Genomic DNA, 26,099 nt, shown 5'->3' on the forward strand with positions numbered 1-26,099 from the left:
GGAAGCTGCAGAGAGAAAGTAATTGTTGATTTCTGTCTGGATGGGTAAATATGTCTGAACGGAGAAGAGGAGGAAGAACATTCTAGGGAGAGCAGATGTGGCAAAGGTACTCATGTGACAAATATTTATTTGATGCCTGCTACGTGGCAAGTGCTTTTCCAGTTGCTTGGGGTATATCAGTGAACAAACGGACAAGGCTCCGTGCTTGCAGAGTTTACAGTCTAGTTGAGGAGACAGAAAATAAGATGAATAGTTATAAAGTATAGAGTAAGTTACATACGATAAGTGGTAAAGGGCAAGAATGAAGCAGGCATGAGACATACGAAATGTTTGCAGGGGGACTGACATTTTAGATGGGGGACCAGGAGAGCCTCCCTGAGAAGGTGGCCTCTGGGTAAAGGTCTGAAGGAAGTAAGGGAACAAATCCTATGAGGATCAGAGGTGAGGATGCTTTGAGTAGAGGGAACAGAAAGGGCCAAGTCCTGAGCTAGGGGCAGACGTGGAGTCTTCGAGGGATACAAAGGAGGTCAGGATGACAAGAATGGAAGGATGGAGTGGAGGCTAGGAGGCGATGAGATGAGAGAAGTCAGGAGGAGGCGGATGGTTTGGACTCTGTGGGTCACAGTAAGGACAGTGGCTTGTAGTACGAGCAGATGGAGAACGATTGGAGGAATCTGAGCAGAGCGGAAAGACGTCCGACTTAGGCTTTAACAGCACCGCTCCGGCTGTTATGTTGGGAAATGGCTGCAGGGAGTCAAGGGCAGAAACGGGGGGACTATTTAGGAGGCTATCTTGACAGTCCAGGTGAGAGATGGCATTGACTTGAACTGCAGTAGGGTAGTGGGGGTGGTGAGAAGTGGTCACTTTGTAGATTTAGTATGACGGGGAGCCACAGAAATTCACGACACTTTGGACATGAGGTACGAGAGAAGGAAGAATCAAGAACGGCTCCAAGTTTTTAAGCCTAAGTTGCCATAAATTGAGAAAGGAGAGGAACTGGTTTTGGGAAAAACGACAGGAGCTCAGTTTGGGGGCGTGTTAAATGGTGATATCCAAGTGGTGATATTAAATAGGCAGTTTTGGCTATATGGGGAGAGATCCAGGATCCAGGTTGAAGAAATAACATTGAGAGGCGTCATGACTAGGTAGAGAGTCACCCTAACTATATAGATGGCATTTAAAGTCATGAATCTAGAAGAGGTCATGTAGATCATAGATGACATTACATAGGCAATAAGTGTAAATAGTAAGAAAGAAGACATTCTAGAACTGAGCTTTGGGGGAATGTAACATTAAGAAGTCAGCGAGATGAGGACAAACTGGGGAAAGCAGGTAAGGAGGGGCAGCCAGAAATGAAGAAGGACAACAAAGATGATGTGTTGTCCTGGAAGCCAAGAATATGAAGTGTTTCAAGGAGAGCTTTTCACTTACGTCAAAAGCGGCTGATAGGTAAACAAAGATGAGGACTGAGGAATGACCTTTGGATATAGCAGTGTGGAGGTCACTGGTAGCCTTGTGAAGAGCCATTTCAGTGCAGTGATGGGGACAAAAACTTGCGTGTGTTTAAGAAAGAATGGGAACACATAAAGGGATAGAGGCTCAACATCATTAGCCATCAGGGAAATGCATCAAAACCACAACGAGCTACCACTTTTCACCCGCTAGGATGGCTATAATAAAAATGACAGATAATAACATGGATTGGCAAGGAAAGGATTTGGAGACGTTGGAACCTTCATGTGCTGCCGGTGAGAATGTAAAATGGTGCTGCTGCTTTGGAAAACAGCCTGGCAGTTCCTCAAAAAGTTAAACATAGGGTTACCGTATGGCCCAATAAATAATTCCATTCCTAGTATATACTCAAGTAAAAACATACATCTACACAAAAACGTGTGCATGAATGTTCATAGCAGCTTTATTCATAATAGCCAAAAAGTAGAAGTGACCCAAATGCCCATTAACTGATGAATAAAATATGGCGTATCCTCACAGTGGAATACTATTTGGCAATTAAAAGGAATGACTCACTGATACTTGATGCAACAGGGATGAACCTTGAAAACATTAGGCTAAGTGAAAGAAGCTAGTCACAAAAGACCAGATATTAATTTCCATGTAAATGAAAAGTCCAGCATAGTCAAATCTATAGAGACAAAAAGTAGACTAGTGGTTGCCTGGGTCTGGGGGTAGGAGACAGGGATGGGTAGGGAATGACCTTTGGGGGTGATAAAAATATTCTAAAGTTATATTGTGCTAAAGACTGTGCAACTCTGAATACTAAAACCATTGAATTGTATACTTTCAGTGAGTGAATTTTATGGTATGTGAATTATATCTCAATACAATTCTCTCAAAAAGTCATACTATGAGGGAAGGAGAAAAATAAGTAGAAGGAGAAAACTGGATTAAGGAAGGAATTTTTTTAAGATCAGAGAAGTCTCAGCATATTTTATGATGTTGCTGTTGATCTAATGGAAGGGAAAAGTTTGATGATACAGGAAAGAGAGAAGAGTTGGTGGAGCAAGAGAAAATAAAGATTTAGTGTATAGGTGGAGGGAGTATGGCAAACTCATTCAAAATAATAACAGAGAAAGTGGAGTATATTCATTCTGATTCTGGTAGGTAGGTAGATACGGAGTTGTAGGTATTTAAAATTCTGTTCTAATTGCTTCATATAAAAAATTATAGTAGAAAGCAAGATTGACTAGCAGAGAGTGAAGCTGGGGAGGGAGGTGTTGGAAATCAGAGAAGAAAATCTGAAATGGTTGTCCTGGAGAGAGTTAAGAAAGAATGGATTAGGGAAGAAAAGAATGATTTCTGGGGAGTGTTAAGGACCCATATAAGGTTGAGTGAGCACGAATGTAAGATGAGACTAGTTGGCATGCTTGTGTATTTTTCTCCAGCTATTTTCAGTTGCATGGGTTCAGGCATAGAGTAATTGAAGAGTTGGATTTAGCCAGGGTTCTGATTTTGCCAGATTAGATTGGGTTTCCAGAAAACAGACTCTGAGATGGAGATTTGTGTGCAGGAAGTTTATGGAGGAGTGCTCTCAGAAGCAACATCTGTGAAGAAGGGAGGGAAGGAGGGCCGGGCAGAGGAGAGGTTGAACGGTGATGCAGGTGTAACAGAGTCTCAGGGAGCTGTGAGGCTGGGATACCTTCAGAGTTGTCCCAAATTGAGGCAAGGAGCTGGGGGTGGTTTGTGCCCCTTTGTAGATATTTAGATATGGGATTCCCCTGCAGAAGAGGCACTGCCTTGGGCAAGGAGCCTTCCTTTGGGTGAAGGGAATTCTTCAAGAAGGACTTAGCTGTGAGATGGAAGCCATCAATACTGCTAGGAGCTGAGGTAATAAGTGCCTCAGTCCTAAGGGGAGGTAACATGTGCAAGACCACACAACCCACTACAGTTCACCCTGTGCGCTGAGTGCTTATGTACTAAGTTTACCCCTGCTAGGAAGAACTCCTCTAATCTTCTGACTGATCTCTTTTCCCAGGCAAACTTGCAAGAAGAAGGTTAGTGGGACTAATTGTACCTTTGTAACTGGTTTCGACGCTGTCACTGATACTCATTAGCTCTGTATTCCTTACCCATTCTAGATTCTCTCCTCCCTTGGCCGGCACATCTGCTTATCTGGATGGCTTCCCTGGTTTTCATATATGAGGTGTCTGAGCCCCTGGTGACCAAGCCATTCCCAGGTTTTGGCTGTTGCATTTGTCCATTTACCATCCAAATTGGGCAGGGATGTACCAAGAGATGCCACATTGGATTACCTGGTTGCCAGACACAGTTTTCACTTCCCCCTTATGGAAGAATCATCCTATCTTCTTCTGATGATCAGGGTCCATTTCTTCTACCAGTATGGTGACACCTTTCTTCAACTGCTGGTATTTTGGTACAAGGAGCTCAAAGTGACCAGGTGACAGGCATAGTTAAGTTTAATGGGAACATAATGTGTTTCTTGTTTGATTTCCATTTTGGGAATGAGGAGCTATAAATCTGTGGGGACAGGAAGCACATATTCCCAAGTGGGTCACTGGGAGTGCTAGTAAGAAGGGCCACCTGGTTCCCAGACCCATGCATTATACATACTGGGGACATGGGATCATAAAGTAGTCATGGGATTAAGGTGTACACTGTGTCCTGGAGGATAGCACCTCATCCTTTCAGAGTCTCATCTCCAAGCTGGTGGCTCAGCTACACCTTTGAAAGGTCATTCTACTGCTTAGTCAGTTTCATAGATTGGGATGGTACACTGGATATGATGGGACTAGGGGATCTTACGTTCAGGTGCCCTCTGCCACACCTACTTTTACGTAACGTTTCGTGACGCAGTCAACGTAATATGGCATTTCGTGCCGGCGGATCAAACATTCTGAATGCTCTTGGATAGTAGTGCTGGTCAAGACATTTTGGGCAGGAAAGGCAAACCCACACTGGGTTTGGGTTTCCTGTGAAAATGAATTGCTGTTCCTTCCAGCGTGAAAGAGATTCAGTGTAATAAACTTAACCACCAATGTCTTGTTAGTCTGCTCTAGTGACAGGGCCACATCAGGGGTTGGCTGTTTGTTTCTGTTGCTAGAAGGTTGAGCATTTGGCAGCATCAGGAGGCAGCATCAGTACCTAGATGCTGAGTGGTACCAGCATCATTGGATACCGCCCGCTGTTGAGTGGTATTCCATGCTTTTGCGTCCATGAATAGCCTCTAACCCTATTACCATGGCTACTCTCTTCAGAAGCCTGTTATGCTGGCCCTGGGGTGACAAATAACAGTGGCTGGATAAATTATTCTGTCCATTTGGTTGTTTAGTGCTTATTCCATGGCATAGCCACCAAGAAAGATTCTCGTACTTTGTGATTCCTCCCACACTTCCATTCACATATCCTTTCCCCTGACCTCTTGTCCACAGTCTTCCAAACTTCCTAGGTTCTGACCAAGCCACGTCCATTATCACTGCCCACGAGTCCATGTATATTTAAGTCTCAGGCCATTTCTTTCTCCACACAAGTAGATGAACAGGTTTTTCACCTGAAGTCTGCCCTTTGGGAGAACGTCCTCTCACCACTGTCTTTTGGTGTCACCTTTGAGCGAGGCTGTAATACAGCAGCAACCCTCATTTGTCTTGTAACTACATACTGAACCAACACAGCCATGATCTGAACTTAAACTTTTTCATCCCCTGCCAGAGTCATCTCCACCCCATGCAGTCATAGGTATGAGCTTAGAGACAGGCATTGGTGCAACTGTGGTGGATAACACAGGGGGCGGGGCTATCTGCCCCTGCAGCTCGTACGTGCCTCAGTCCTGCTTATGCCTGATGCTGGTGTACCACGTCCATCTTACAGTTAGCTGCCGCTGGGCCCTCCTGACCTTACAAAACCTAGATCTTTCCATTCCTTACAGATGGCTAATAGAATCTTGCCCATAATGGGTGGTTCTTGCCATATGGCCGCTTAATGTTCAGTGGTCAAATACTTTATCTCTACCAGGGTCCAGTAGCAATGCAAGGAACATTATGCCAAATAAATTATAGTTATCTGTTAGCAAAAGCATAGCCTTGCTTCAGATGTCTAAGAGTTTGTGTTGTGATTCTTCTATCAAAGCTTGGTATAAAGTCCATATGATGGAAAGTCCATGATTCTGCTGGGTCATATGGCCCAAGTGGTTGATTTTTCCTGTATTGTGGTCTTGATTCCTGTTCGAGACCTGACTTGAAGCTGGAAGACTTTTATGTGTCTCAGTAAGCGGGCAAGGGCAGCATCCCAGGAGTGGAATAAGCTGCCTCTAGAATGTGAAGAGGTTTACCAGGCACTTCTTCCTTCTTAGTGGTGGAAGGTACAATATACAATAACGTGTGCTTTAATTTAGACGGGTGTCTCAGCATGACCCAAAACCGAACCCCTAAGAACTTCACTGATATGGTGGCCCCCTAATTCTTTGTAAGATTTATTTCCAACTGTCCCGCACGTGTGTCTTATTAATGTACTCGCCACTTCTTGTTCATCCAGTCAGACTAATGAGATATCATCCATATTGTGGAATGATGTGATGTTCTGTGAAGTGTCCAAACTGTTCAGGTCCTTTTAGACAGTACTGTTAAAGAGGAAGGGTCACCTTGGGGCAAATGTATATATGTGTACTTTTGTCCATTGCACATGGATGCAAACTGCTTCTGGTCCTGCTTTTTGACAGGGATGGAAAAGAGCACATTTGTCAGTTAAGTGGGTGCCTGAATACCATGTGCTTAAGGCTGTGTGACCAGCAAAGATCCCACATCTGGAAAAGTGGCTGCAACTAGGGTTACTACTTGTTCAAATTTGCTGCATATCACTGTCATCCATCACAATCCATCTGGTTTTTGTAGGGGTCAGAATGGTGCATTAAATGGAATGTGATGGGGACCATCACCCCTGCATTCTTTTGGTCTTGAGGGTGAGCTATCTCTGCCATTGCCTCCTGGGATAAAGTATTGTTTTGATTTACTATCTTAGCCAGAGGATAAGATTTAGAGGATTCCTCTTGGATTTATTTCTCAGTTGATAAATCTTATTCCACAGTCCAAGGAACCATGTGTGGCTCCTGCCAATTTTTAAGCATGTTCGTTTCAACTGTACATTTTGGGTATCAGAGAAATGACCACTGAGTGGGTCTGTGAATAAGTGGAGCCACTGTAATTTGGACCTGGGACAAGACTCCATGTATTACCTGGTTCCCGAAGCCCCCACTCCAACAGGGTGACCATGAAGATCTCAGATTTCAGTGTGTCTTCACAATACCTAGTCATTCCCCTTTTCTTAATAAATGACTGTCTTTCACTTTGCCTTTTCTGGAAGGATTGGGAAAATTATTTTCACATATGCTTTCTGTGTTCCATAAATTTTCTTCATGGGAACTCAGCCTCTCTTTCAAGTAGTGGGCTCTGGATTTGTTCCAGAAACTGCTCAGAGGATTTTGACTCTTGATTGGAGTGACTACCTTCAGTTTCCTATCATCCACGCTTGATTTCTTTCGCTTCTATGAATTAAGCAACTTCCTTGTTAGCTGCCCATCATCTTTCCCTAAGGATTAACAAGAACCATCTTTTATGAATCATCTCCATGGCAGTCCTGCAGGAAGTGGCACATATTCTTTTGCAAAGCCAAGACCTAAAAAAAGGAATAAATGTCCTTAAAAAAAGGCATAAATGCCAGCTTAACGAGGAGGAGTGGGCCTGGACCTGCTCAAGTTCATCAACACAGATGTCCCAGTTCCAGTTCTCAGGGTTTCATTTCTTCCTAATCAGGGTCCTAGTCTTGGCGTAACAGCTACCCAGGGTCTGAGAATTCAGCCCCCACTGGGATTCTGAGAATTCAGCCTCCACTGGGATTCTGCTACACCTATCATTGAGTGGCCCTGGTCCTCGGCTTTCTGATTCTTTAGCTGCAGAAGAGGAGGTCTCTTTAAATACTGGCTTTCACACTTAACCTTTAATTGATGATTAATCACCCACAGCCTTTCATTGTCATTCCTCAACGCATCAGTAGCCCCCAACAACAGTTATTCAACTTCATAGTCTGTGTCTTTCAGGTTCCTGAGATATCCTTCCTAGTGCATTTCATTACACGCGTATCCTTATCCAGTTTACCACTGGTGGAAGTTATAACAATTGTACCATGACAGCATGCCAGGAGCTACTCATTACCTCTTACCAGCCGGTGATGCAGTCCTGATTGCCAGCTAGCTGGTGTGTGATGTGGCTCCAAAACTTATTTTAGAGTCTGCTTCCAAGAACGCATGGTACCAATTGTCTCAGGTCAGAATTACTTTTTTTTTTTTAGTTTAAATTTTATTTTAGAGTACAGTTGATTAACAATATTGTATTAGTTTCAGGTGTACCGCAAAATGATAGTTATACATGTATCCTTTTTCAAATTCTTTTCCCATTTAGGTTATTACAGAATATTGAGCAGAATTCCCTGTGCTGTACAGTAGGTCCTTGTTGGTTATCTGTTTTAAATATAGCAGTGTGTACATGTCAATCCCAAACTCCCAATCTATCCCTCCACTCAACCCTTCCCCCTGGTAACCATAAGTTTGGTCTCTAAGTCTGTGAGTCTGTTTCTGTTTTGTAAATAAGAACATTTGTATAATTTTTTCTAGATTCTTCATATAAACAGTATCATATGGTATTTGTCTTTCTCTGTCTGACTTACTTCACTTAGTATGATAATCTCCAAGTCCATCCATGTTGCTGCAAATGGCATTATTTCATTCTTTTTTATGGCCGAGTAATATTCCATCATACATATGTACCACATCTTTATCCATTCATCTGTTGATGGACGTTTAAGTTGCTTCCATATCTTGGCAATTGTAAACAGCGCCGCAATGAACATTGGGGTACATGTATCCTTTCGAACCATGTTTTTCTCCAATATATGCCCAGGAATGGGATTGCAGGATCATATGGTAGCTCTATTTTTAGTTTCTTGAAACACCCTCTGAGGTAGAGATTTGCATGTAGGAAGCTTTGGGGGTTGTTGTTGTGAGAAATACCTGTAAAGGAGTGAGGGTAGCAGATTGGGCAGAGGGGAGGTAGGAGTGTGGTGCTATTGCAGTAGAACTGGCAGCACTGTTCCAAATGAAGCCAAGGGGGCTTAGCTCTTATATCCCCCTCAGGGACCAATCAGTGGATGTGGGATGTCTCCAGGGGTGGGGCATAACCTTGGTGAAGTGGCTCCCATTGGCTAAGGACAGGTCTCAGGGAGAGACTCAGCTGTGAGCCCTCAGCAGCAAATGCCCCTGGCTTGGGTATTGTACTGGGGGCCTTCGGGACTGAAGGACTCTTCCCGGCCACCACAGCATCCCCTCTGCTTGATGAGTAGGGGATCAGGAGAACCGAGGGTGTGCACAAAAGATAACTGATGGTTGCCCATGCCTTTAAGTTTCGTCAGGAGAAAAGTTGGGGTGAGGATAGTGAAAGAGTGGCAGGATCAACAAATTATAGGTTCCTGAGGGGTTGAAGGATTATTGGAGTTAGAGCAAGTGGTAGAAATTAGTCTGAAAAGATAATTAAGGGCTAGCATGTGAAAGGCCCTAAGCATCCAGCTGAGGAATTTGGCTTGTGTCCCATAGAAAATAGGTAAGTGATAGAGGTTTAAAAACACCAATTTGTCTTAATCATATGTGATTTAGAAAGCTTAAACTTGCAGTGGCTTAGACACACATATAGTCTAGAACAAGGGCAGCCAATTAAGATGCTTTTGCAATAATCCAGGGTTAGTCCTGGCTTCACATGCTAGATATTTGTGTCAGAGACTGCCAGTTGCCTATCCAATTCTATTCTCCCTTATTCCATAGGAAAGGCCTCTATATTGTCAAATGTAGTGTTGTGTGTAGCCTTCCTTACAGATAGAAGGGGCCATTGAATGTAAGAGAAAGGCACTGGATACAGCTTTTGAGAAGTCCATGTTGAGGTAGTTAAGTCAGCTGCAGGCAAGTGTGGAAAGCTGACTAATGCCCCCCAAAGATGACCATGTCCTAATCCCCGGTACCTGTGAATATGTTAACTTACATGGCGAAGAAGGATTAAAGTTGCAGATAGAATTAAGGTGGTTAATCAGATGGATCCTAGATTATCCAGATCGGCCCAATGTCATTACATGGATAAGTATAAGTGAAAGAGGGGGAAGAGTTCAAAGTAACGCAACATAAGAAGGACTCAGCCCGCTAGAGGAAGGGGCCCGAAGCCAAGGAATGCTGTGGCCTCCAGAAGATGGAAAAGACAAGGAAATAGATTCTCTCCTGTAGGCTCCAGAAGGAAATGCTGCCCTGCTGACACCTTGATCGCACCCCAGCGAGACCCAGGTCAGATTTTTAACCTGTAAAACTGTAAGGTAATATATATATATATATATATATATTTTTTTTTTAAACTACTAAGTTTGAGGTAATTTGTTACAGCAGCAATAGAAGACTAATACAGCAGTCATTTTTACTTTTTACTTCACCCTTGCTTCTTTCTAACTTCTGGAAAGCAGATGTGAGGGTTGGAGTTCAGCCGCCATATTGGACTATAAAGCAAACCTGAGGATGGACAGTGTGCATTAAAGATGTTAGACCAAAAAGATAGAAAGACTTGGGTGGCCAAGTTTTGGACTATCAACCTCTGAATTTCTTTTAAATGAGAGAAAAGTACTTAAGAGACTATAATCAGGTTCCTATTAACAGTTACCTATAATTCCTGACTAAAATAATAGTGTAGGTTGGATATCCTTATCACCCTTACACTCAACATACTCAGTCCAGTAAATGTTTGAGCTTACCATATGTTAGACATGATTTTCTTTCCTGATTTCTGCTAAAGGTACCACCATTCTCTTTAAACACATATTGGATTGGCTAATAAATAGTTTCCCAAATATGCCTCCCATTTTCCTGATTCTGTGGCTCAGAGCCCCAGACACACCCACCCATACACACCCACACACACCATGGTTTCCGTAACTTATTCTCTCTCATCATTTCCCTTCTATTTCCTCCCTTTCACTGACATTCACTGTTTATTCATTTTTACATAGTTATTTATTTATTTACATTGTCACCAGAATGTAAGCTCCCTGAGGATAGGAACCATGTCCATCTCAGTCACTACCCAATTTCTAGGGCCCAGATGAGTGTCAGAGTAGAGGCTCAGTAAATATTTGTTAATTGAATGGATGAGTGTACTGTCACCGTAAAGACCCTCTTAGCTTCGCATAGAGGCGTCTTAAAATTCAGGCTGGAAAAGACAATGACTGTTTCCGTCAACACACCCTTAGATTCAGGATGAGTGCTCAACCTCATGGGAGAAGACAAACAAACAAATCCACTGTTTCGTGATGGCAGGGAGGCCAGGCTGTCTACAGGTCAAAGCACCAGCCTTGATAGAGGGTCCCTCCCCTCTGTGTCCTGGGGCTTCTCTGATCTCTAGGCCATCTCTTCAGATCAAATAAATAAACGTCCTTCCTATTTTACTTTATGGCAGGCTGTGAGATTATTTCGCTGTTCGAAATTCTATTTGTCCTGAGGTTCATCTAACTGCTGGAAACTTAGTTTGCTCTGTTAACAGGACAAATAAACACTTGGAATAGGGAACTAAATCTTATTCTTCCCTTAGGCAAAGCCTGAAGCAAACAAAACACGCCCCCCCCCATGTCTAAACTTACCCCAGACCTCATAATTACAGGAAGGAAAATATGTCTGAGGAAATTTTATTTATTCAACAGCAGGCAAGGAAATATTTTATGCTGCAAGGATCTTCGGTAAGGGAAATGTGTCCTAGCAGCTCAGCAGTGGCTGCTGAAAATGTTACAGGTGTGGAGAAGCAATGGATTTACTCATAAGGTACACAGAAACCCCTTTTATTAATCCAAGGAATCAATGCTGGCTAGGCAGGCTTTGTATTAGAGGCTGGACGCACCATATTCCTCTGTACACTTAGAGAATTTCTATTTTTTTCATCCTCTGTGACGTCATTTCTTTTCAAACACAGATTGGTGCGTGTGTGTCTAGGCAAGTAAGTACTTTAACTCCAAATGAGTATTTAATAATATTTATAATTTGTAATTTGATAAAGAACAGAAACTTATAAATGGTATCCTGAAAATATCAGAAGGAAAACAAAAGACATTTTGTTATTATTAATTTTAATTATAAAATGCCCTTTCATTACTATGCTGTCTGTGTTAGGCCCTCTCTGTCTACCTTTCCTCCATCTCTTTTTACCCCAACCCTTTTCATTTGCAGGATAAGAATCCTGCCTTCTCAGACTGTCAGAGAAATAGTCTATTTTTAAATTTCCAGAATGTCAGTCCTCCCGTCATGAAACATGACAGAGGGATTTAAAGAAAGGGAAAGCATTGTTTGAAAAATCATTTTTTTTGGTGTGACCTCGACAGCACAGCAGATTAAATCTGAATTTTGAACATATTTTCAGACTGTCTACTGGCATGTAGCATTTCAGAGAGAGATAACATGTAAGTTATCAGAAAGGATACATTTGGGGTAGAAATGAGAAAAAAATTTTTTAGCCAGAAACTAAGGATCCTCATGGTGTGTTCTAATATGTAGATGACCCTTATTCTGATCTGGGTTTGGAAGCTTGATCCGGAAAGGCCTTTAAACTGGCATTTAGGACATGGTGTTCTTTAGGGAAAAAGCGAGTTTTCTTTGCTCCAGGGGAACTGCAGTTTAGGACAGGCACAAAGCTGGGAACACAACTAAGGGCAGAAAAAAAATTCACCCCCGTGTTCTATTTGTCAAACTGACCCGCAGGTCACAACCTGAAAGTTTATGGATCGGTGAGGCCTTGTCTCTGCATAAGCATGTTTTCTGGACTTTGGCTGGAGCTAAATTCCTGACTTCTGAAAGCGGAGTGGGTGTGGACTTCCAGCAGGAATAGCCAGTGGGAAGGAAGTAATATTCATTAAGAGTGTCTCATGCAAGCTGTGCAGGGCTAAGCATGCTCAGTGTAAATTCTCCTGTAGCCTGTCAAGCTATGTTTGAACCCGTTCCAGAATACTGGATTTACTTTTTTTTTTTTTCCACGAGGAAGAATGCTCGATTAGACTGCATTTTGCCCTGCTTTTCTCTCTCTTTCTTCCCTTTCTTTCTTTCTCTTTCTTTTCCCTCTCATTTCTTCCTGCCAGAAGATTGGAAACAATATCCTTTTCCGATCAGTTCAGTAATACAATGTCCTTCAATGTTCACACGAGCATTTCAGTGGAGAAGAAAAGAAACTTTGCTACCTGGGAACAGAAGACTACTTAGGTCTGTGAATGCTAATAAAGTCCTTAAGGACTTCTGGAGCCAGGAGTTAACTTTTCTCAACTGTTAAGGTAAAATCTACAGCAAATTTAATTGCCTTTTCAACTAAGTGGGTGGACATCAAAAAAATTTTTTTCCACACAGAAAGTATGTTTTTCATATGTTGGAGTGATTTTCCAAACACAGGGAAAATATGTCTTTTGGTTAATTTGCATTTGAAAGAACCTCTTTTTGTATTAGAGGTTCTCTCTCTCTACCACAAATTATGTGTTTTTCAAACAAATATTGTGGTGAGCTGATGTAGCCATAATGGTCTGAATGTGGATGTGTTCTGTGTTATATTAATTCTTGGCGTGGGTCGGTTTGGTGAAAGTTATTGCTTTTGTTGCTGCCAAAGATGAAAGAGAGTTTGTTTTTTCATTGCTGTTGTTTTTGGAACTTTTGGTGGGCTTTGAGGCTGCACTGGGAGCTCCTTATAGAGAGGAGAGCCATCGCTTTCTATGTTTAATGTGCATTTTTCTCAATGTTCAACTCTGACTCTGAGAAAAGGGGAAAGGAATACAGATTTTATTTTAGAATCTGTGTAGGAGTGGAGTTTTTTTTTTGTGTGTGTTTTTTTTTAATGTAGTTTTGGAGGGAAACAGTATTTAGAAAGGCAGAAACAAGGTTTGTAATGAAGGAATTAAATCAAGACCTTCTGGGTGAAAATAAGCAGTGAATGCAAAAATATTGCCTGCTGTATACTCACTGATTTAGTTTAGGTGAATAAGTTTAGCTTTTAATTCAAAAAGTAGATCAGACTTTAAAGTGCTGTCTTTATACTGTCAATGGATAACACAGAAAACTCAGGTTAGAGAGATGTTAGGATCTCAGAAATAGCAAGTTAGCAAAGGCGGCCCCTTTAAAACATCTGAGGACTGAGGTTATGAAACCACATGGCTTCACGTAGGAACAGTGCATCCTGGGCTAAAGCAGTTTAATTTTATTCAAGAATTTTAAGAGTAAAAAGGGGATTTATTTCTTTTCAAAAAAGAACAGCCAGGCGAGGATTATTGATCAGTCAGGGATTAAATATTTGCTGGAATACAAAGCATCACATATTATCAATGTGTAAATCAGACTGGCCAGCTATTCAGGGGATGTAAATGAAAATACCATAGCTTCATACGAAATCAAATGTATTAGCACCTCTGCCCTTCATTCTCCATCTTTATGTCCCAGAAAGGAATGATAGAGGTGGGGCAGCATGTGAAATAAGACTTAGCTGATGGGCTGACCTTGCTCTTTTAACTTCTGTCCATCTGTTCTTACTGGGCAGCTGAAGCAGTGAGCAAAGTGGGAGGGAAGGGACCTCAGGGGAGACGAGGACGAAGAGGCCAGACCCCGCCAGGGCTGTGATCTGCTCCCCATACTGTGACTTAGACATGAGTAGAGGAGCTAAGTGGATGCATCTAAATCCACTTCCTTCTGCTCCCCGGGCTTTGATTTAGTACCATTGCTGCAGTTCTGCACCTGCCTCTGTTTTTCATAAGTAAAAGCTTCTCCGATGCATAGATGGTGGATTATTTGATATAGGTTGATCCCCAAGGAAATAGCCAAAGTAATTCAGTCTTGTTTTGGTTATTCCTTTCTTCCCTAACATGTGGTGTAGATCTTGATGGGTTTAATTGAAACAACAAATCCTTTCTGGGATGGGAGAGCACAGTTCTCCATGAAAGTGTGTGTGTGTGTGTGTGTGTGTGCGCGCGCGCGTGTGTGTGCGTGCATGCAGTCTGGGCTCTGGGACAGCGCTGCCTTGGGAGGCTTTGTATGGCAGAGGGCATTTTTCTGGAGTCAGGGGCCCTTTCACTGTCTTGACTCTGTGTTTAGAGAGAGAAGACACGCATTCTGGAGCATTCTGTAACTCTTTTCTCTGACTCCGCTTTTCTATCGCTGCACCCCTCTCCAACCCTGTCCCCCCCTTCATGACCTGTGTCTTAAAGAATAGCACTGAAACCTCTTGAGGCACAAAGGAAAACCAAAGGGTATGCACAGAGGCAGAGAACAAAGACAGGCCTCTTCATGTTCACATCTGGATAAAATTTAGATTGTGACAAGGGAAAGTGAGTGGGAGGGAAAAAAAAGGCTGACATCACATTTAAAAAAATGCATATAATTGACTACCTAGAGGTTTTCTTGTCTCAAGTGTTCGAAGTGTTTTTGTATCCTGCCCACACCCTAACAACTGGGCTTGGGGAAGGCAAGCATCATATCCTTATTTCACAGTGGAGTCCAGTGGCTTGTCCAGAGCAGTGGCCGAGTTAGAACCAGCACACAGAGCCCTCAAGCTCCAGTCCAAGACTCTACCCACATAAAAATAGGAGTAATCTGGGGTCAGTTTCTGTATCTTGGACTCAGTTTCCCCATTCACTTTGAGGTTTTGGATGATAGTAGTTATTTTGTGCAACAGTTTCTCAGACTGAATCCATTGCTGTGATGGTTTCTTAACTTGGAGAAGTGCTTGAAACCTTTCAGGGAACTTTTACACCTTTCCTTTTATCTCACCTTGAACACTACCCACTAAAATAGATTGGGCCAGTGTTGACATTTTCCATTGACAAATGATGAAATCGAAAGATTGAATGACTTGCGGCCTGAGGTCAGATAGAGGATGGGAATTCAGGTTGCCCAACTCAGGACTTGAAGTTCTAGGCCATCCTGAATCTAGGTGGGAACCTCTGGGCTCCTGAGGTAGGGAGGATATAATAAGAGGAGTTCCATGATTCGTGAAGGTGAGAAGAGTGGCAGTGCCAGGGACTTTAAATATTGAAGGAGAAAACTCAGGCTGGAAAAGTTATGTGCGTCAGCCACAGTCACGCTTGGGGTGCTGGGGAGCTGGCTTTGATTCCTGTCTGTGGGACTCCAGGGTGTGTGCCATCCGGTGTAGTGACAAAGCACACGGACTTTTCTGGGTTTCTTTGTGTCTCTGTTTCCTTGCACGTAGAATGGGGATGCGTAGCACAGGGTTGCTGTGAGGGTTATATGAGATGATGCTCCGTGTAGAGTAAACCCTCCGATGTTTTGAACAGTGTGTGCTCTTATTGTTGTTTGTGTTCTGTGTCTCCCAAGCTGAAGCGCCAGCTCTTCTTACTGGGATTCCCAATCAGCTCTTAGCTCAACTCTCAGATCCTCAGGACGCTTGTGATGGTGAGTTAATAACCTCATCAGATGAGCAGCACCTCGGGCATATTGATTGAAGACTTGGAAGCTGTGCTGGATGGTCTAAGGAGATAAGTGAGACAAGAGCAGGGGTCACCTTGGTCTCTGTCCAGGGAGAGGCTGGAGGGAGGTCATAGTCTGAGAGAAGTGGTACTGTTGGGTCAGCTCTAGTTACTTCTGGGGGCCTTCAAGTGCTGCAAGCAGGCTCCTTGCATGGAAGGAATCTGCATGAAGGGAAGAATGGCTAGTCCGAGTTATCCCCTGACCATGGGTCTCATGGGTCTCATAGAAAAAAGAGTGAAGGCACATATACAGGCAAACCATGGAATTGTCAAGAGTTTGTATTTCTTGGCCCTTCTGAACAGCACCAACTGGGCTGTTGACATTGATGGAGTATGTGGGCTCTGAAACTCCTGGGCTTAATGTGGCATTGTGTTATCAAGATCCCCTTAGAGAACTCGAGGGCCCAATTCTGACCAAGTCAGTGCTTACCCATTGAGAATTCCCTGGATAGAGAGGTGTAAGCCCACTGTCACAGGGCTGCAAAACGAGACAGAGGGCAGGGCCATTTCCCTCAGAGCACGTTCAGTCTCGCTGAATAAATGGTGCATATAAAGGCACAGAGCATTGAAGTGTAGACCAACAAAACAGGTGTGGAGAGGCAGAAGCACGAAGCACACTTCAGGAACAGTGGAGGATGAGTAAAGATTTTAAATGTTGATTTAATACTCTTAAATTCTTTAGAGTTCAGTGCTCTCCTTCATGTGCCTCACAGTGATCTTCAGCCACTTGTCCTTGCTGGGAAGGGAAGGTCACTCTGAGGCGATGGGGGTAGATGGGTGTTGGTTTCTTGAGTCTATATTATGTACCCAACCCCAGATTTTATGCTTTACCAACATTCTTTAAAGTTCACAATATCCCTGGGAAGTTTCAAGAGGAGGAAATCTGGTCTGACGGGAGAAGTATACAGTCGGCACTCTGTATCCATGGGTTTGGCATCCACTGATTCAGCCAACCATGGATGGCCTGTGGAGGCCAACTGGACTAACCCATTGTACATAAAACTTGAGCATGCGTGGATTTTGGTATCTGTGGGAAGGTGGGGGTTCCTGGCACCAATACCTTGTGGATACTGAGTGCCAATTGCATATGGCAAAGAGGATTCATGTGACCCACCAACTGGGCATGCCATGCCATGCCATGTGTAATAGGGAAGTCTCCACAGAGCATTTGAGGTGGAGAAAGATGGCTGTGATCCAATAGACTTGGCTGTTGAGTAGTATCTCTGCAAGCTTCTTAGATGGGGGTTACCCATGTCTTGTGTAATTCTGGATCCACCTACATGTATGGTCCAGAGTTGGGCAAGTCTGGCCCCAGGGAGAGGTGGTGCTTAATCCTCTATGCACTGCCTGCCTTTGGAGAGGTGTTCCATTTGAACAACAGATTCAAATTATCTTCCTCCCCAACAGTTAGATCCTTAAAAGTTTTGCAGCTTCAGAAGGTTAGACCTCAGTACTCATTAGTATCATGTAGTATCATGATAGGTAGTATCATGTAGTTTAAAAACAGTTTGGAGTGAAATGACTGGGATTTGGGTCCTGACCCTGAAATTTTCTAGCTGTGTGACTTTGAGTCAATTATTTCACTTCAGTGTGCCCGAAATTTTCATCTGAAAATTGGAATGTAAGCGAGAATTTCCTCAAGTGGGAAGAGCAAATGTTAAAGTGATTTTTAAAAATGTAGCCTGCTATGCAAATACCTGTTATTACTCTTGTCCCCTGGCTGTTATCTCAGAGTTCTAGTGTTTTCACCTTTTCTGTTCTCTCTCACTTACTTAGATGGAAGTTGGCATGATTAATGGAGCTGCGCAAACTGCTTTGGATCAGTGTACTAAAAACTTTTTATTTTTTCGAATGAAGTATAGTTGACATACAATGTTACTTTAATTTCAGGTGTATAACATAGTGGTTTGACATTTATATACATTACGATATGATCACCCTGCTAAGTCTAGCTACCATCTGTCACCATTTAAACTTATTATAATATTATTGACTATATTTGCTATTCTGTATATTACATCCCCATGAATTATTTGTTTTATAACTGGAACTTTGTGCCTCTTATTCCCTTTCACCTATTTCACCCATACCCCAACCCCTCTCTCCTCTGGAAACCACCAGTTTGTTCTCTGTATCTATGAGTCTGTTTCTGTTTTGTTTGTTCATTTTTTGTTTTTTAGATTCTACATATAAGTGAAATCATCTGGTATTTGTCTGACTTATTTCACTTAGTATAATACCCTCTAGATCCATCCATGTTGTCACAGATGGTGAGATTTCATTCTTTTTTTATGGCTGAATAGTATTCTGTGTTTTGTTTTGTGTGTGTGTGTGTGTGTGTGTGTCTCACATTTTCTTTATCCATTCATCTATTGATGGACATTTCAGTTCTTTCTACTGAAATCTCTTTAATTGCCCAAAGTAACTTTACATTTCCTAAATTAGTGAAAGATGGAAGACTTTGAAAGGACAGGAAAACTAGATGGAAAATGTAGCCAGAGCAGAATTTGGTTGAGCATGCGAAGTTCCAAGAAGTTGCAATGAGAAACAAACAACAGATTAGGGTACCAAACAAATTGTTGACACACATATATTTCCCCCATACTCTCTGAGAAGATGGGAGAAATGCCACACCCATTAGGATGGCTACTTAAAAAAATTTACAAATGTTAGCAAGGGTGTGGAGAAATTGGAACCCTGTGCACTGTCGGTAGAAATGTAGAATGGTGCAGTTGCTATGGAAAACAGTATGGCAGTTTCTCAAAAAGTTAAACGTTAGAATTAACCATAGGATATAGCAATTCTGCTTCTGAGTATGTAATCAAAATAAGTGAAAGTGGGGTCTCAAAGAGATATTCCCCCCCCGTTCATAGCAGTATTATTCACAGTACCAAACGGTGGAAGCAACCCAAGTAACTATCGACAGATGAATGGATAAGCAAAATATAGTATATACATACAATGGAATATTATTCAGTCTAAAAAAAGATGGAAATTCTGTCACATGCTACAACGTGGATGAACCTTGAGGACGATATGCTAAGTGAAACAAACCAGGCACAGAAAAACAAATATAGGTATACCTCGGCCATATTGTGGATTCGCTTCCAGACCACTGCAATAAAGTGATTATAGCAATAAAGCAAGTCACAAATTTCTGGTTTCCTAGTGCATATGAAAGTTATATTTACACTATACTATAGTATATTAACTGTGAGATAGCATTATGTGTACAATAACAATGTGCATACCTTAATTAAAAAATACTTTATTGCTAAAAAATGCTAACCATCATCTGAGTCTCCAGTGAGCTGTAATCTTTTTTGCTGGTGGAGGGTCTTGCCTCGCTGTTGATGGCTGCTGACTGATCAGGGTGGTGGTTCTGAAGATGGGGGTGGCTGTGGTAATTTCTTTTTCTTTTTAATTTTAAAATTTTTAAAATTACTTTTTATGGAGTATAGTTGCTTTACAATGTTGTGTTAGTTTCTGCTGTACAGCAAAGTGAAGTAGTTATACATATACGTATCCCATTTTTTGTATTTCCTTTCCATTTAGGTCACCACAGAGCGTTGATAGAGTTCCCTGTGCTATACAGTAGGTTCTCATTAGTTATCTGTTTTATACATAGTAGTGTATATATGTCAATCCCAATCTCCCAGTTCATCCCACCCCCTTGGTATCCATAAGTTTGTTCTCTACATCTGTGTCTCAGTTTCTGCTTTGCAAATAAGTTCATCTGTAGCGTTTTTCTAGATTCCACATATGAGCGATATTATATGATATTTGTTTTTCTCTTTCTGACTTAACTTCACTCTGTATGACAGTCTCTAGGTCCATCCATGTCTCTGCAAGTGGCACAATTTCATTCCTTCTTATGGCTGAGTAATATTCCGTTGTATATATGTACCACATCTTCTTTATCCATTCCTCTGTAGGTGGACATTTAGGTTGCTTCTATGACCTGGCTATTGTAAACAGTGCTGCAATGAACACTGGCGTGCATATATCTTTTTGAATTATGGTTTTCTCTGGGTATATGCCCAGGAGTGGGATTGCTGGGTCATACGGTAGTTCTATTTTTAGTTTTTTAAGGAATCTCCATACTGTTTTCCATACTGGATGTACCAATTTATATTCCCACCAACAGTGTAGGAGGGTTCCCTTTTCTCCACACCATCTGCAGCATTTATTGTTTGTAGATTTTTCGATGATGACCAATCTGACTGGTGTGAGGTGTGAGGTGATACCTCATTGTGGTTTTGATTTGCACTTCTCTGATATTAGTGATGTTGAGCATCTTTTCATGTGTTTGTTTGCCACCTGTATGTCTTTGGAGAAATGTCTATTTAGGTCTTCTGCCCATTTTTTGATTGGGTTGTTTGTTCCTTTTTGATACTGAGCTGCATGAGCTGTTTGTATATTCTGGAGTTTAATCCTTTGTCAGTTGCTTCATTTGCAACTATTTTCTCCTATTCTAAGGTGGTCTTTTCATCTTGTTTATGGTTTGGCTGTGGCAATTTCTTAAAATTAAGACAAAATGAAGTTGGCCGCACTGACTCTTCCTTTCATGAACACTGCATGTAGTGTGCAATGCTGTTTGATAGCATTTTACCCACAGTAGAACTACTTTCAGAATTGGAGTCAATCCTCTCAAATGCTGCTGCTGCTTTATCAACTAAGTTTATGTAATATTCTAAATACTTTGTTGTCATTTCAGCAGTCTTAACAGCATCTTTACCAGGAGTAGATTCCATCTTAAGAAACCACTTTTTTTTTCTTTTGCTTGCTCATCCATAGGAAGCAGCTCCTCATTCCTGAAAATCATATTATGATATTGTAGCGATTGTCACGTCTTCAGGCACCACTTCTAATTCTAGTTCTCCTGCTATTTCTAACACATCTGCAGTTACTTCCTTCACTGAAGTTTTGAGCCCCTCAAAGTCATCCAGGAGGGTTGGAATCAACTTCTTCTAAACTCCTGTTAGTGTTGATATTTTGATCTCTTCCCATGAATCACAGATGATCTTCATGGCATTTTTTCATTCCCAGAAGGTTTTCCATTTACTTTGCCTAGATCCATCCAAGGAGTCACTGTCTATGGCAGCTATAGCCTTATGAAATGTGTTTCTTAATATAATAAGACTCAAAAGTCAAAGTGACTCCTTGTTCCATGGTCTGCAGAATGGATATCATATGAACAGGCATGAAAACAATATCAATCTCACTGTACAACTCCATCAGAGCTCTTGGGTGAACAGGTGCATTGTCAACGGGCAGTAATATTTTGTAAGGAATCTTTCTTTCTGAGCAGTAGGTCTCAACACTGGGCTTAAAATGTTCAGTAAATGACAATGTACACAGATGTGGTGTCATCCAGGCTTTGTTGTTCTATTTAGAGAGCACAGGCAGAGTAGAATTGGCATAATTCTTAAGGGCCCTAGGATTTTCAGAATAGTAAATGTGCATTGGCTTCAACAGTCGCCAACTACATTAGCCCCTAACGAGAGAGTCAGACTGTCCTTTGAAGCTTTGAAGCCAGGCATTGACTTCTCCTCTGTAGCTATGAAAGTCCTAAATGGCATCTTCTTCCAATAAAAAGCTCTTTTGTCTACGTTGAAACTGTGTTGTTTAGTGTAGCCACCTTCATTAATTATCTTAGCTAGATCTTCTGGCTAACTTGCTCCACCTCCTGCATCAGCACTTGGTGCTTCCTCTTGTGCTTTTATATTATGAAGATGGCTTCTTTCCTTAAACCTCATGAACCAACCTTTGCTAGCTTCAAACTTTTCTTCTTCAGCTTCCTCACCTCTCTTAGCCTTCATAGAGTTGAAGAGAGTTAGGGCCTTGCTCTGGATGAGGCTTTGTCTTAAAGGAATGTTGTGGCTGGTTTGGTCTTCTATCCAAACCACTAAAATTTTCCCCAAATCAGCCATAAGGCTGTTTCACTTTCTTATCATTTGTGTGTATGCTGGAGTAGCACTTTTAATTTCCTTCAAGGATGTTTACTTTGCATTTGCAACATGGTTAACTGGGTGTAAGCAGCTTAGCTTTTGACATGCCTTCATCAGTAAACTTAAATCAGTTCTAGCTTTTGATTTAAAGTGAGAGACATAGAGGAATGGATAAAGAAGATGTGGTACATATACACAGTGGAATATTAGCCATAAAAAGGAATGAAATTGGGTCATTTGTAGAGACATGGATGGACCTAGAGAGTGTCATACAGAATGAAGTAAGTCAGAAAGAGTAAATCAAATATCGTATATTAACGCATATGTGTGGAGTCTAGAAAAATGGTATATATGATCTTATTTGCAAAGCAGAAATAGAGACACAGACGTAGAGAACAAATGTATGGATACCAAGGGGGAAAGGAGGGGTGGTGAGATGAATTGGAGATTGGGATTGACATGTATACACTATTGATACTACGTGTAAAATAGACAACTAATGGGAACGTACTGTATAGCACAGGGAACTCTACCTAATGCACTGTGGTAACCTAAATGGGAGGGAAGTCCAAAAGGGAGGGGCTATCTGTATGTGTATGGCTGATTCGTTTTGTTGTACAGTGGAGGCTAAAGCAACAACACTGTAAAGCGACTATACGCCAATAAAAATTAATTAAAAAAAATAAATAGAGACATGCAACTCTTTTACTTGAACACTTAGAGGCCATTGTAGGGTTATTAATTGGCCTAATTTCAATACTGCTGTGTCTCAGGGAATAGGGAGGCTCAAGGAGAGGGAGTGAGATTGGGAAACGGCTGGCCGGTGAAGCATAATGCATAGGAGGTTTATCGATTAAGTTTGCCATCTTATTTGGGTGCAGTTTGTGGCACCCCAAAACAGTTATAATAGTAGCCTCAAAGATCCCTGATCTCAGATCACTGTAACCAATGTAATAATAATGAAAAAGTGAAATACTGTCAGAGTTATCAAAACGTGACACAGAGGCCCTAAGTGAACAAATGCTGTTGGAAGAATGGTGCCAACAGACTTGCTTGAAGCAGGGTTGGTGTAAACCCTCAGTGTGTAAATAACACCATATATCTGTGAGGCGCAGTTAAGTTGAAGCACAATAAAACCAAGAAAATGCAGTATGTCTCTGTTATATGACTCCACTTTCCACTTACATGAGGTACCCACAGAAGTCAAATTCATAGAGACAAAGTAAAATGGGGGTTGCTGGGAGAGGGGAGAATGGGCAGTTACTCTTTAATGGGTACAGAGTTTCAGTTGGGGAAGATGGAATATTCTGGAGATGAATGGTGGTGATGGTTACACAGCAATGTGAATGTGCTTAATGCGACTAAACTGTATATTAAAAAACAGTAAAGATGGTAACATTTTTATTATGTATATTTTAGCACAGTTACAAATGAAAAAGAATTGAGAATATAAAACAGTCAGTATATCTGATAGTTATGAGGGCTTAGACACTGGAAGTATTTGTTTCGTTACTGAAATTGAGCTGTGTATGAGGAAGAAGATTAGGCTCAAACTGAGCGGCAAAAGAGAATAATGTCATTCAATAAATGCAGTTTGTGGGAGTGAAAAAATAAGGGAGAGAATACAGGAGAAAAATAGGCTCTTGGGACAGAGCAGAGGAAATTCCAGAATTTCTCTCCGTGACGTGCTTAGGGGTAGGGTTTTGTTTTGACACTGTGTTCACATAACAAGCATGTCACTTTAATTTAAACTGTTTATTTGGGGTGGCATTTAGTAGCTGACATGGGGAGGTACCAAAAGCCTTCCTGAGCCTCCTGTTTTTGGTAGACCCTGAATTTGCTCTCGGATTAAATTTTTATCAGGCCTCACCTTTGTGAGCCATCCGTGGTGAGAAAATTTACAGAACTCAAGAGAAATGAAAAAGCTACTCAATAATCAGGCTCAGGGAGGGAGGAAAAGTAACTAGCATCTGTTACATGCCTATTTTGTACCAGCTCTTTATGTGTATTATCCGTTTAATCCTGTCAGTTGCCTCTAAGGTAAATTTCATGTTGGCATTTGGTAAAGGTGACTTTCCTAAGATCCTTTTGCTACAGAGTGGTGAAGCCAGGACTGGAACCCAGGTCTGTGGGAGCCTAAAGCTTATTGTGTTTCATCACACTTACGGCTTTAGGAATTACATTTCCTTAGTTAATGATCTAGGTGATGCCTCCCTGGCTTTGCTGTTAGCAGCCGGAGAGGAGAAGTTTTCCTGGAACAGATATACGTCTCACACACTCAGCTTAGAGCCGTCCAGGGGGGGCCCAGCATTAGCTAGCATTCACAATCTGAACGTCATTTTTTTTTTTTTTTTTGCGGTACGCGGGCCTCTCACTGTTGTGGCCTCTCCCGTTGCGGAGCACAGGCTCCAGACGCGCAGGCTCAGCGGCCATGGCTCACGGGCCCAGCCGCTCCGCGGCACGCGGGATCCTCCCGGACCGGGGTATGAACCCGTGTCCCCTGCATCGGCAGGCGGACTCTCAACCACCGCGCCACCAGGGAAGCCCTGAACATCATTTTTAATTTTCACAAATACCCGCGGAGCAACATTTAGCCTTCCTGAGGCAAAAAACTCCAGACGCACAGGTGTCAGGGAAGTGTCTTTTCTGCAGTGCCATCTCGGGTTCAGGTGTTGGGATGAATGAACCTGAGCGCACGGGCCCCTCCCTGGAAGGCTGTTCTCAGGCTCCTTTGTTTGGTTTATGTATAGCCATCAATGCACCATTCCTTCTGCTTCAGCTGTTTCAGAATCCCATCTTCTCTATTGATTTCCCACAGAACATTTACTGCTCTCCAAGGTGTGACCTGTACCTCTAGCTAATTTATTTCTGTCATGGCTGTAGGATTTAGGAATGAAGGGGGAGGGGAGGGAGGGAGGGTGGTGAGAGAGCGATGTGTCCAAGATGTGGGAAATAAATTCAGCCCTGGAACCCCCGACAGGCAGGCCCGCAGCTTGGGAGGGCAGTTCTTTGCCCGCAGCAGCAAGGAGACTTTGCTTGAAAATCTGCTCAGTAAGATGGAGGCTGCAGCCACCGGGTTTCAGGAGGCCAGGAATGATAGCAGGGCCCCATGGGGATGGAAAAGCAAGGGAAGAATGTGTTTGGAAATAACACCTTGACTGTTCAGGAGCCAGTCACCATATTGAGCGGGATGTGGTAGGTTTTTTTTTCTCTCTTAATGAAATGAGGGAAACTCTTTTAGGGGCAGGGGGGCACCTCGTGAAGTCCTGTTCTCTTCTTCATTATGGGATTTTCAACATCAGGACATTCCTGTATCAGTCCTGGAACTGTGATTACAATGACTGATGTGTGAGATATCAAATCGAACCACGTTAACATAAACCTTCCTTTCCCTCCGTGCCTAGAACATACTGAGTTACCCTTTCCATGGTATGATTATACTAGATAACTATTTGAATGCCCACTTCATTTTTTTTTTCCTGTGGAAACAGCTTATATCTTCTTAGAAAATCTGGTTATCAACTTACACAAGGAAGGATGTCGGTTATTTGTTATTTTCACCTGGACGGTGACTCACATTTGTTAAGCAAGTAGGTATGTTATATGTGAAGGGCATTTTTAAAGTTTTCAAATTTTTTTCATATACTTTATTTCATTTCCATAACAATGCTAAAAAGTAGGGGTTATTTATTATTTTTTTTTTGCGGGACGCCGGCCTTTCACTGTTGTGGCCTCTCCCGTTGCGGAGCACAGGCTCCGGACGCGCAGGCTCAGCGGCCATGGCTCACGGGCCCAGCCGCTCCGCGGCATGTGGGATCTTCCCGGACCGGGGCACGAACCCGTGTCCCCTGCATCGGCAGGCGGACTCTCAACCAGTGCGCCACCAGGGAAGCCCAAAAAGTAGGGGTTATTATTTTCAGTGCATAGTTAAAGAAATGCTGGCTTCTTAGCTAAGGTGATATGGCTAATAAATAGCAAATACAGGATTCAAGTCTAGGGGTTCTGGTTCCAGATTCAGATTGCGGTATACGACACCCCAGGAGTGCAGGGTTTACTATATTCTACCAACATCACCCCCTGAGTAGCAGAAGCTGGAGAGTAAGA

The 26,099-nt window shown here is 42.3% G+C and overlaps 1 long non-coding RNA gene across 1 annotated transcript in view; it reads left to right on the forward strand.

The window, feature by feature from the left end:
- Positions 1–12,478: 12,478 nt before the first annotated feature.
- The window catches only part of LOC114886923, a 166,484-nt gene continuing 152,863 nt past the window's right edge, over positions 12,479–26,099 (forward strand). Inside the window, exon 1 of the long non-coding RNA XR_003791449.1 lies at positions 12,479–12,855. This is a non-coding gene — a long non-coding RNA (uncharacterized LOC114886923). The remainder of the gene's footprint in view (positions 12,856–26,099) is intronic.

This window comes from Monodon monoceros, unplaced genomic scaffold (genome assembly GCF_005190385.1).
Source record: "Monodon monoceros isolate NGI ecotype Baffin Bay Population unplaced genomic scaffold, NGI_Narwhal_1 Super_Scaffold_7, whole genome shotgun sequence".
NCBI lineage: Eukaryota > Metazoa > Chordata > Mammalia > Artiodactyla > Monodontidae > Monodon > Monodon monoceros.